Source organism: Hevea brasiliensis, chromosome 9, assembly GCF_030052815.1.
Source record: "Hevea brasiliensis isolate MT/VB/25A 57/8 chromosome 9, ASM3005281v1, whole genome shotgun sequence".
Lineage (NCBI taxonomy): Eukaryota > Viridiplantae > Streptophyta > Magnoliopsida > Malpighiales > Euphorbiaceae > Hevea > Hevea brasiliensis.
Window position 1 is genome coordinate 296,086 of NC_079501.1, and position 13,039 is coordinate 309,124.

Below are 13,039 nucleotides of genomic sequence, written 5' to 3' on the forward strand. Positions count from 1 at the left end.
TTGAGTTAAAGACTGGTCTCATTCAAATGGTTCAGAATTCACAATTTAAAGGTAGTCCACTTGAAAATTCTCATTCTCATTTGAAGAAATTTTTGATGATATGTGGCACACAAAGACAGCCTGGAGTTTCAGATGAAGTGATTCAGCTCACCTTATTTCCATTCTCTCTTCGGGATTCAGCATTAGAGTGGTATGACTCACTTCCACAAGCTACTTTAGCTACTTAGGAGCAGCTATCTCGAGCTTTTCTATCTCAGTTTTTCCCACCTGGAAAGACCACTCATTTGAGGAATTTGATGATAGCTTTTAAACCAAGGGATGATGAAACTTTGTATGAATCTTGGATGAGATTTAAGGAGCTTAAAAGGCAGTGTCCTCATCATGAAATACCCAAATGGATGATTGTTCAGAATTTCTACACCAGAGTTACTCCAAACATAAGAAACACAATTGATTCACAAGCAGGAGGAGATTTTATGAGAATGACAAGTGAAGAATGCTATGATCTATTAGAGAAGATTACTCATAATACCCATTTGTGGGGAAATCCGAGAACACTTGAGCCAAATAAGGCTGGGATTTGTGAACTTGACTCAGTTAGCTACATGAATGCAAGATTTGATCAGTTGACTCAGCTTCTTAGTGATTTTTGCAAAAGGAAACAACCTTAACTCCTACAACTATGCAACAAGTTGCCTACACAGATGGAACCCAAAGTTGTGGAGTTGATTACTCTTCTTATGGTGATGATTATTTGCAAGAACAAGTTGCTTATGCAAGAGGTTATCAACCGAATCCTATGGGAAATTCTTACTCTAATGTAAACAACTCAACATGGAGACCACAAGCAATTTTTGCTCAACAAGGTCAAAGCTCAAATTATGCTCATAACTAGCAGTATATGCAGCAGAATAGGCCTCAGTTTCAGCCTCAATTTTTGCCCACAAGGCAGCCACAACCTGGATATCAAGAAGAGCATAACAACCCCTTCCACCTCATGAACCAAAGCCAACCTTGGAAAGCATGATGGAGAAATTTTTTGCTGAACAAAGCAAGATGAATAGCAAATTAGAGGAAGAAATGCAACACATGAGACAAACCATGGATCAATTACAAGCACACAACTATATGTTGGAGACTCAATTAGCTCAACAAGCAAGCTCATGAGGAAGCAAATCCTATAGCAAACTACCTAACCAACCACAAAACCCTCATGAACAATGTAAGGTTGTGACCTTGAGAAGTGGTAAGAAAGTTGGTCAAGAGTGTGAAAACAAGAAAGAAGAAAAAGAGAGCACAAAAGAAGAAAAATCAGTTGAGAGCAAGAAAAATGAAAAAGAAGAAGAAAGCAAAAGTGAGCAAGATGAGGGAGAGAAACCATACATTCCACCTGAGCCTTATAAGCCCACCCTTCCCTACCCTCAAAGATTCATCAAGCATAAACTAAACAAACAATTTGGCAAATTCCTTGAAGTGCTAAAGAAGTTGTATATCAATATGCCATTCACTAAGGCACTATCCCAAATGCCAAGTTATGCCAAGTTTTTGAAGGAGATTCTTACCAACAAGAGAAGGCTAGAAGATTATGACACCATCAACTTTGGAGAGCAATGCAGTGCTATAATTCAAAAGAAGTTACCTCCCAAACTCAAATATCCGGGTGTGTTATCCATTCTTTGTCATATAGGTGATAATTGTGTGGCAAATGCCTTATGTGACCTTGGATCTAGCGTTAGCTTAATACCTCTTTTAATATATGAGAAGTTGAATATGGGAGAGTTGAAGCCCACAAATATATATCTTTCATTGGCTGACCATTCAATTAAGTATCCAGAAGGCATTCTAGAAAATGTGCCTATCAAGGTTGAGAAATTCTACATTCCGGTGGACTTTGTCATTTTAGATATGGAAGAAGACACAAAAATTTCTATCTTGTTGGGAAGACCCTTTTTGGCAACAGCTGGTGCATTAATTGATATAAAGGGTAAGAAATTGACACTTAGAGTGGGAGATGATCAAATTATATTCAACATCAATCCAACCATGAAAAGGAAACATGAAGAAGTTGAGTCTTGTTTGCGGGTAGACATCATTGATGAGATTGTTCAAGAGCATTTCAGAAAAAGCTATCCACAAGACCCTCTGGAAAATTACTTAGTCCACGGTAGGAGCATTGATGATGACAATCACAACATAGCTGCTTTTGCACAACATTTGGAGAGCTCTCCACCACATCCTGAAGCCACAATTTTTCAGCTTGAAGAAGTGCAAACTTTGGAGATTAAACCACCATCATTAAAGGTAGAGGATGCCCCAAAGGTAGATCTTAAACCTCTTCCTTCCAACCTCAGGTATACTTTTCTTGGACCCAATGGAACATACCCTGTTATAATTAATGAATCTTTGGCTGATATTGAGATTGACAAATTATTGAGAGTTTTGAGAGAATATAAGAGAGTTTTGGGTTATACAATTAATGATATAAAGGGAATTAGTCCAACAGTCTGTATGCATAGGATTTTCCTAGAGCCAAATAGTAGACCTTCTATTGAACACCAAAGATTAAATCCTACAATGAAGGATGTTGTAAAAAAGGAAATCCTGAAATTATTAGCTGCTGGAATTATTTACCCTATTTCTGACAGTGAGTGGGTTGTGCATGTTATACCAAAAAAAGGTGGGTTGACAGTTGTTAAAAATGAGAATAATGAATTGATACCCGCTAGAACTGTTACAGGCTGGAGAATGTGCATAGACTATAGGAGGTTGAACAATGCTATAAGAAATGACCATTTTCCCCTTCCTTTTATGGATCAAATGTTAGAGAGATTAGCCAAGTATTCTTACTTTTGTTACTTAGATGGATATTCTGGTTTCTTTCAAATTCCAATCCATCCTGATGACCAAGAAAAAACTACCTTTACCTGTCCCTATAGAATCTTTGCCTATCAAAGGATGCCATTTGTATTGTGTAATGCACCTACTACCTTTCAAAGGTGCATGATGTACATTTTTTCTGATTTTATTGAAGAAATTATGGAGGTCTTCATGGATGAGTTTTCAGTATATGGCACTAATTTTGATTCATGCTTGACTAATTTATCTAAAATCTTGCAGAGGTGTACTAATAATGATCTGGTGTTGAATTAAGAGAAATGCCACTTTATGGTCTAAGAGGGGATCATTTTAGGGCATTTGATCTCAAATAGAGGAATAGAAGTAGATAGAGCCAAAATAGAAATTATTGAAAAAATGCCCCCCTCCAACCATTGTCAAAGGAGTGCGAAGTTTTCTTGGACATGCCGGATTTTACCTGCGATTTATTCAGGATTTTTCTAAACTTGCTAAACCCTTAACAAACCTTTTGAATCATGATGTTAAATTTGATTTTAATCAAGATTTTATGATTGCTTTTTGCAGGTTAAAGACGACATTAACAACAGCTCCTATCATGCAACCCCCAGATTGGACTTTGCCATTCGAAATCATGTGTGATGCAAGCGAGTTTACTGTTGGAGCTGTCCTTGGCCAGCGAAAAGATAGAAAACCTTATGCCATTTACTATGCAAGCCGAACCCTTGATGAAGCTCAAGTTAATTATGCTACAACTGAAAAGGAGTTCCTTGCGGTAGTATTTGCACTCAATAAGTTCCGTTCTTATTTGGTCAACTCAAAGGTAATTGTTTTCACTGATCATGCAGCAATAAGGTATTTAATGAGCAAGAAAGAAGTTAAATCTAGGTTGATTAGATGGATTTTGTTACTTCAAGAATTTGATTTAGAAATAAGAGATAAAAAATGTGTTGAGAATGTGGTGGCTGATCACCTTTCTAGGATAAAAAATGAAAATAAAGATGATGATATTGTGCCAATTGATGAGTTTTTTATGAATGAGCAGCTTTATGTGTTGAAATCTACACTTCCATGGTTTGCTGATATTGTGAATTATCTGTCTTGTGGTGTCTTGCCACCTGATTTATCTTGGCAGCAAAAGAAAAGATTCTTGCATGATGTTAAATTTTATTCTTGGGAAGAGCCTCTTTTGTTTAGAAGATGTAATGATGGAATAATTAGAAGATGTATACCAGAGGAAGAAATAAATGATGTTATTTACCATTGTCATTCCTCTGAATATGGTGGTCATTGTAGTGTCTCAAAAACTATTGAAAAGGTCTTGACATCAGGTTTCTATTGGCCTAATATGTTTAAACATGTGAGAGACTTTGTAAGCAACTGTGATTAGGTGTCAAAGGGTAGGCAATATTTCCAAGAGAGATGAGATGCCCCAACAGTCCACATTAAAAGTTGAATTGTTTGATGTGTGGGGAATCAATTTCATAGGGCCATTTCTATCCTCATATGGGAATAAATATATCTTGGTAGGGGTGGACTATGTATCTAAATGGGTAGAAGCTATTGCTACACCTACCAATGATGCAACAGTTGTGATGAAATTTCTGAAAAGATTTGTTTTGACCAGATTTGGTGCCCACGTGCCATAATCAGTGATGGTGGTAGCCATTTTTGTAATCACCAATTTGAAAAATTGATGAGAAAGTATGGGGTAAAGCATAGGATTGCCACACTATATCACCCTTAAACAAATGGCTAAGTAGAAATTACAAATAGAGAACTTAAGCAAATCTTAGAGAAAACTGTCAGCAAGTCTAGAAAAGATTAGTCCCTTAAGTTAGATGACACTCTTTGGGCATATAGAATAGCCTTTAAAACCTCTATAGGAACTACACCTTATAGGTTGGTTTTTGGGAAATCATGCTGTCATGACCCAACTTATGGGCTGGACCGGCACTAGGACCTGCGCCAGCCTAAAGCTCCCGAGGCCCGTAGTAAGCCTAACTATTTCTCAACCCAACTCTAAGGCCCATTTGGGCCCAATTTCAAGAATTAAATCGGACAAAGTCTGGCCATAAAATGAACTTTTTAACGGGGAGTTTTTGACTCACCCAACCTGTAAACAAAATATATAATCAATTAGGGAGCTCAGCTCACCCTCCACATACTCATAAGAACATAAAGTCAAATGGGAGCTCAGTTCCCTCATCCAGTCCAACATACATATATATAATAAGTTTATAGATCCAACATGACAAATTATATTACATACCCATATCAAATAAATATTTCTAACACATGCGAAAACTCTAGGAGTTAACAGAATTATACAAATATTACAGACATTAATAGACGACCTGCGAAGAAGAAAAGCAGGTTAACCGCAACAATAATCCTCCAGTAGCCTAAAAAAATAATGAACAGGAGTGAGCGTTCGACTTAGAGAGTAAAATATTAATTTTAACCATAATCTCTATAGCTATCTAAAGCTAATGCATCATGTAGAGTGAAATGCAAAATCATCATAAATTTCATACAAATCACATCCAAAAGGCAATTTGGAGCACTCACACACCTAACACTGTCAAACAATACATATATGGGAGCTGATCTCCTATACAACCTTCTTAATCCAACCTCTGCCAGCGAAGATCTCAAGCCGGACTTTTGCTTAATAAACCAAATACAGGTTCCCAGTGAAGAACTCAAGCCGTGTCTACCCCGAAGGACCGGGTTCCAGCGAAGATCTCAAGCCGTGTCTACCCGTCCTATCCATATCCAACACCACACCACACGCACGCCAACGCACGCACACTACTCCAAATTACCACAAACAACATCCATGGCACTTTAACAGTTGTGAATGCAACATAAAACGTGCCTAGAGTTTAACTACATAGATATATACATATAAGTGATGCATGGGCATACTTAAACATATAATAATATCGAAATTACAATTAAAATTAATATTTTACTCACAGACTTAACCGCAGTCATTGTATTATTTAGTACATTTGACTCAATACAAACTAAGAAAAAGACCAAAGATGTCCTAAGTCGTGCCGAAAATCCGGCAGAGTCTTCCCTATACCTAGGACCTACCCAACCTGCAAAAGGATTTAAAACGCACTTCTATATCCACAAACCATATACCCACAACTCAATCACATCACACAGCCCCTCCTGGGCCCATCCAAACAGTCATCAATCACAATATGTAAAATTACAGTTTAGTCTTTATAATTGACCCTTTTGCAAAAACTACCCAACTGAGCTCTAAAAATTCTAAAACTTTGCCTCGCGGTCCATAGCAATATTACTAAGCTAATGCAAAATGAATCATAATTTTTCTGAGCTACCATGAATATTTTACGGATTTCTAATCCAATTCAAGCACTAAACAATTAAGAAAAAGTAAGGTTCGGGTTTACCTATGCCAATTCTGACCCTAGGGACGCGCTCGGGACGTCTAACAATGGTGGAGTAGCCAAAATCTTGACCCAATTCCAAGACTTTTTCGGTAGCATTTCTGTCTGACCAAAAATTTACAGATCCAGGCAACCGTCGAATTTCCACGAATTGAAGTTGCCTACACGAAGCCCACAACACAGGGGTTAGTACAAAATTTTTACGAAATTTTCTAAGCTCATTTAGTGTTCGAAAAAATACTACAAAATTTCATGGGACCCATCGAAAAACGGTGTCGAAAAATTTTGAAATTTATATTGCCGTGAAGCTCTCGATGAGTGGAGCGCTCCAGTACTCTCGATTTTCTCGTGGGGGTTCACGGTTTGCAAGAAATCTGGCCAAAAAGTCGAAATGTGTTAAAACTTCCTGAGAAAAAATTGGGGAAACAGCTAGATGGATTTTGGTGTTCTTGGTGTCTATGGAAAGCTCTCGAGGTGTAGATGGTATTTGACACAAGACCCGGCCCAAATAGTGGCCAGATCGGTCGGATTCTAGCCGGGAAAAAGAAGAGGCACGCTGCTCGTCATGTGTCTTCATGCGCACTTTCCTGGCGTTCCAGGCGGCGGTTGGCGAGGGGGATGGTTGCTGGAGGGATGCCAGTGGGCTGGAGAGGTTGGGGCGGAGGCTGGTCGGCGTGGGGAGGAGGGTGGAGAGAGAAAACGGGAGAGAGAGAAAGGGCGATAGGAACGCAGTGGGGGGGGGGGGAAGAAGAAAAAGGAGAAGAAGGCAAGTCCGATTCGATAGGTTCGATCCGATTCGATTCGACCGGTCCGATTTAAGATACAAAATTTTTGTATTTTTACTCTGTCTTGGGACCGAAAACGAGGCCCAAAAATTTCATAAAAATTCTAGAAAACTCAGAAAAATTCGTAGAGTCCAAATATATTTTTAGTTTTACCACGTAGTCTTTAAATTAATTTTTAAAAATCATCAAAGTTTTATATTTTCGAAAAAACGAACCCGATTTCTAAAATCTGAAAAATTTCAAATAATTTTCTAAAATTTAAATAACATAAATATTAATATTTACTCACAAAATAATAAATTTAAAAATTAGGGGTGTTACATTCTTCCCCCCTTACAGAAAATTCATCCTCGAATTTTACACAAGGTAGAATAAAGTATAGAATTTTACATTGAATAGATAAGGATACTTGCTACGCATGTCCCGCTCTGATTCCCAGGTGCACTCTTCCACTGACTGGCCCCTCCACAAAATCTTAACCATAAGGATCTGTTTTGATCTTAACTGCCTCACTTAGTACTCCAGTATGGCTACAGGTTGCTCCTCAAATGTCAGATTTTCTTTCAGCTCTACTACATCCGGCTGTAGCATATGAGAAGGATCAGGTATGTATTTTCTGAGCATGGAGATGTGAAATACAGGATGAACATGAGAAAGGTTGGGTGGTAACTCCAACCGGTAGGCAACTGCTCCAACTTTATCAGTAACCTCAAAAGGTCCAATATACCAAGGTGCCAACTTGCCATTCTTTTCAAATCTCATGACTTCCTTCATTGGAGAAACCTTCAGGAATACATAGTCGCCTACTGCAAACTCTACATCCCTCCGTCTGGGGTCTGCATAACTCTTCTGCTACTGAAAGTTATTTTCAATCGTTTCCTGATTAAAGGAACTATCTCTGAAGTGTACTGCACTAGGTCTATATCATACACCTTCGCTTCTCCCATTTTCGTCCAACACAGAGGAGACCTATACTTTCTTCCATATAGTGCCTCATAGGGTGCCATCACTATGCTGAAATGATAACTGTTGTTGTAGGAAAACTCCACCAAGGGTAGTTGATCATCCCATTGACCTCCAAAATCCAAAACAGACATGCCAAGCATGTCTTCCAGTGTTTGGATTGTCCTTTCGAACTGCCCGTCTGTCTGAGAGTGGAAAGCGATACTAAAATTCAACTGTGTACCAAGTGCCTCCTGCAACTTCCTCCAAAATCGAAAAGTGAACTGGGGGTCAGATATTATGGAAGCAGGAACTCTATGCAATCTGACTATTTCTCGAATATAGAGCCCGGCGTACTGTGCAACAGAATATGTGGTCTTCACAGGTAAGAAATGAGCTGATTTAGTTAGGCGGTTTATAATTACCCATATCGAATCATATCCCTGCGTGGTACGAGGCAACCCAGTCACAAAATCCATAGTAATTATTTTCCACTTCCATTCTGGGATAGGAAGCTCTTGCAGCTTCCCTAATGGGCCTCTGGTGTTCAAACTTCACCTTCTGACAAGTCAAGCACTTGGACACAAAGTTTGCTATGTCTCTCTTCATGCCATTCCACTAGTAGCTATCTTTCACATCATGGTACATTTTGGTAGAGCCTGGGTGGATATTGTACAGTGTATAGTGTACCTCTCGCATGATTTCATTTCTGAGATTGTCCACATCAGGCACACATATCCTGGAACCTTGCATAATTGGTCTCTGTGCTGGGAAACTCTGACTCTGTCTCGCAAGTCTGGCCTCACTGAAAAATGGGCCAACAATACCCCCTCATCTGAAAGATCTAAGATCAGACTTTGATCCATCAACTCATGTAATTCCTGAATCAACGGTCTCTTCTCCGCTGATAAGTGCGCCAAGCTGCCAGAAGATTTTCTGCTCAAAGCATCTGCTATTAAATTGGCCTTCCCAGGGTGGTACTGGATGGTACAATCATAGTCCTTCAGAAGCTCCATCCATCTCCTCTGTCTCAAATTTAAATCCCTTTGTTGGAAGATGTACTTCAAACTCTTTTGGTCGGTGTATATCTCGCACACTTCACCATACAGGTAGTGTCTCCAAATCTTTAGTGCAAAGACTACAGCCGCCATTTCCAAATCATGGGTGGAGTAATTCTGTTCATGCCTCTTTAACTACCTTGAAGCATAAGCCACTACTTTTTCATTTTACATCAAAACACACTCTAAGCCAACTCTAGAGGCATCACAGTACATGGTATATCTTTCACTACTCATCAATCACAATATGTAAAATTACAGTTTAGTCCTTATAATTGACCCTTTTGCAAAAACTACCCAAATAAGCTTTAAAAATTCTAAAACTTTGCCCCGCGGTCCTTAGCAATATTACTAAGCTAATACAAAAGGAATCATAATTTTCTGAGCTACCATGAATATTTTACAGATTTCTAATCTAATTCAAACACTAAACAATTAAGAAAGAGTAAGATTCGGGTTTACCTATGCCGATTCCTACCCCGAGGACACGCTCGGGACGTCTGACAACGATGGGGTAGACAAAATCTTGACCCAATTCCAAGACTTTTTCGGTAGCCTGTTTGTCTGGCTGGAAATTTGCAGATCCGGGCAACCGTCGAATTTTCGCGAATTGAAGGTACATACACGAAGCCCATAACACAAGGGTTAGTACAAAATTTTTACGAAATTTTCTAAGCTCATTTAGTGCTCGAAAAAATACTACGAAATTTCGTGGAACCCACCGAAAAACAGTGTCGAAAAATTTTTAAATTTATATTGCCGCGAAGCTCTCGATGAGTGGAGCGCTCCGGTACTCTGGGTTTTCTCGTGGGGTTCACGGTTTGCGAGAAATCTAGCTTAAAAATCGAAATGGGCTAAAATTTTTCGGGCAAAAATTGGGCAAACCGCTCTATGGATTTTGGTGTTCTTGGTGTCTATAGAAAGCTCTCGAGGTGTAGATGGTGTTTGACACAAGACCCGGCCTAAACAGTGGCCGGATCGGCCGAATTTTGGCCGGGAAAAAGAAGCTGTGCACTGCGCATCGCATGTCTTCGCGCGCACTTTCCTGGCGTTTCAGGAGGCGATCAGCAAGGGGGATGGTTGCTGGAGGGGCGCCGATGGGCTTAGGAGGCTGGGACGGTGGCTGACCGGCTTGGGGAGGAGGGAGGAGAGAAAAAACGAGAGAGAGAGAGAAAGGGCGACGGGAATGCACAGGGGAGGGGGGGAGAAGAAAAAGGAGAATAAGGCAGGACCGATTCGACAGGTCCGATCCAGTCCTATTTGATTCGGCTGGTCGATTCAAGATATAAAATTTTTGTATTTTTACTCTGCCTTGGGACCGAAAACGAGGCCCAAAAATTCTAGAAAACTCAGAAAAATTCGTAGAGTCCAAATATATTTTTAGTTTTACCACGTAGTCTTTAAATTAATTTTTAAAAATCATCAAAGTCTTATATTTTCGGAAAATCGAACTCGATTTCTAAAATTCGAAAAATTTTAAATAATTTTCTAAAATTTAAATAAAATAAAATATTAATATTTACTCACAAAATAATAAATTTAAAAATTAGGAGTGTTACACATGCCATTTGCCTGTAGAGTTAGAACATAAAGCTTATTGGGCCATAAGAGCAATCAATTTTGATTTACAAGCTGTTAGACATAAAAGATTTTTGCAACTTGATGAGTTAGAAGAATTGAGACTTGATGCTTATGAAAATGCTAGGATCTAAAAAGAAAGAACTAAAAAATGTCATGATAAGCATATCAAGAAAAAAGACTTTAAAAAAGGAGATTTGGTGCTCTTATTCAATTCAATGTTGAAATTTTTTTCAGGAAAATTAAAATCAAGGTGGTCAGGTCCATTTAAAGTTGTGAAAGTTTCCCTCATGATGCTGTAGAAATTTTTGGTGAAAAATCTAGTAATTTCAAGGTAAATGGGCAAAAGTTGAGGCATTATTCAGTTGGTGAGCCAATTGAGAAGATAGCAACCTGCTATCTCTCTCATTCTCCATAAAATTTTGGTTGATTAAGGTCAAGCTAAAGACCTAAACTTACCATTTCTGGGCATAATCCATAATTTTTTCATTGATTCTTTATTTATTTCATATATTTGTTTTAAGTTTTTCTATACTCTTTATTCAGAGTTTGACATTATTCTAATTTTCTTGTGCGGATGGAATACAATTTATTGCAACAAATGAGCATTAGTCATTCTGTTTTAGTCTAGCTTAAATTTCAGCTTTAAATTTTAGTTTTAAATTTGTTCTCTTGTACTTTTCATCTTTCTATTGTTGAATATTTGCGGGTAGATTTTGCAGGACTCATTACTCTTTTTGTTAATTTTAAGAGGAAGTTTTCCTAAACTTTGTCATCTTTGTTTAAAAAGAAAATTATTTGAATGTGGTGTGTGAATTGGTGTTTTGAAAATTTTTAATGAGTGTTTGATGAACACAACAGGTTGAGCAATTATAATTCATGTTATGAAGGTCTAATCACTTGAAATCTAATTTGTTTTAATTTTTCAGGTACTATGTAATTTTGTCAAATTTGGGTAGAAAGTTTCACAACCTGCAGCACAATTGATTTTGATTGTGTCGTAGCTTGTGTTCACTGGGGGCAATTTGGGTAGAAAGTTTCACAACCTGCGGCACAATCGATTTTGATTGTGTCGTAACTTGCGTTCACTAGGCCCAATTTGGGCAAAAAGTTTAACAACTTTCGGCACAACTTACATCCATGTGTTCTAACTTGTGTCGTTTATTTGGTTTTGCAGGTTGACAACCCAATTCACCAGAATGAGCCCGCGACCAAACCCATCTCCAAAAGCCCACTAATCCATTTTGATATATATATATATATAACCCACTAACTAACTAAACCAAACCCATAGCCCGTAGCCCATTTAACCAAACCCATGCCCAAGAGCCCATTATCATTTCCTTTTTACCAAAACACCTACACCTAATTAACAAAGCCCAAAGCCCATAACCCATATCCAAAACCCCTCACTTTTAATCCCTAACCTGAACCCATACCCGACACCCAAAATCCCCACTACCTCTTTCTTTCTTTCGCCATAACCCCCGACACAACCATAATCTTCGCTCCCTTTCCTTCCCTCACGCCACAATCTTCGCCATAACCCATGACCCACGACCACATTCTTCTTCTTCTACTCCTTCCTTGTCTTCTTCTTCCTCGTTTTTATTCTACTCCCTCTCTTCCATTTTCACCATGAACGATTCCCCTCTTTCCTTCGAAAACTCTCCTCCCCATTCCTAACACCCTACGCCACAACCTCCACCCATCCACCCCATGGATACTGACTCGCTGGCGGCCCATTCTGGTGATACCCCTATTGCTACATACAAGAAGAAGAAAGCCATGCAAGCTAAGCTAGAGCAGATAGAAACTAACCATGCACTCATTTTGAGCATCATTTCTCCTCAGCAACCACCAAAAGCACCACCACCTCCACCAGATGGCAAGGGCAAAGGAGTTATCATTCGTGACTGACCAACTTTTAGTTTCAGTTTACATATTTCATGTCTTTATTTTAGTTGCTTAATTAATTAGTGTTTTTAGCGACTTGTTTAGTTAACATTTTGCTTGTGTTGCTTTTCTTTTATTTGAAGCATTTGCTTATTTAGTATTTTTTTTTAGTTGCTCATAAGTACATTTTTCTTTTGAATCTTTAGTGCTTTGCTCACTTGCTTTTGATATGCTACTTCGAAATTTCATTTGATGAGTGGATATCTCATGGTTATATTTTTTTGAGCTTAACCTCCCTATTTCAACTTTTTGAGTTTAATTGCTTTAATGGATTCTATTCCACTTTTTCTTTTGCAATGAGTGCAGCAGCTGTCCAAATTTTATTTAATTAAATTGACTGCACCTTCAATGAGGTAACAATTCTTATTTCAGCTTGTGTTATTTTCAGCACAAGTTGCGCTACCACTTATGAAACAGGGTATCCCTTATCCACTTT

At 38.5% G+C, this 13,039-nt stretch overlaps 1 non-coding gene across 1 annotated transcript; it reads right to left on the bottom strand.

Moving 5' to 3' along the window:
• Positions 1-281: 281 nt before the first annotated feature.
• On the bottom strand, positions 282-388 carry LOC131183576 (small nucleolar RNA R71). Its single transcript, XR_009151621.1, has one exon. It is a non-coding gene; the product is annotated as a small nucleolar RNA R71 (small nucleolar RNA).
• Between the last annotated feature and the right edge of the window lie 12,651 nt (positions 389-13,039).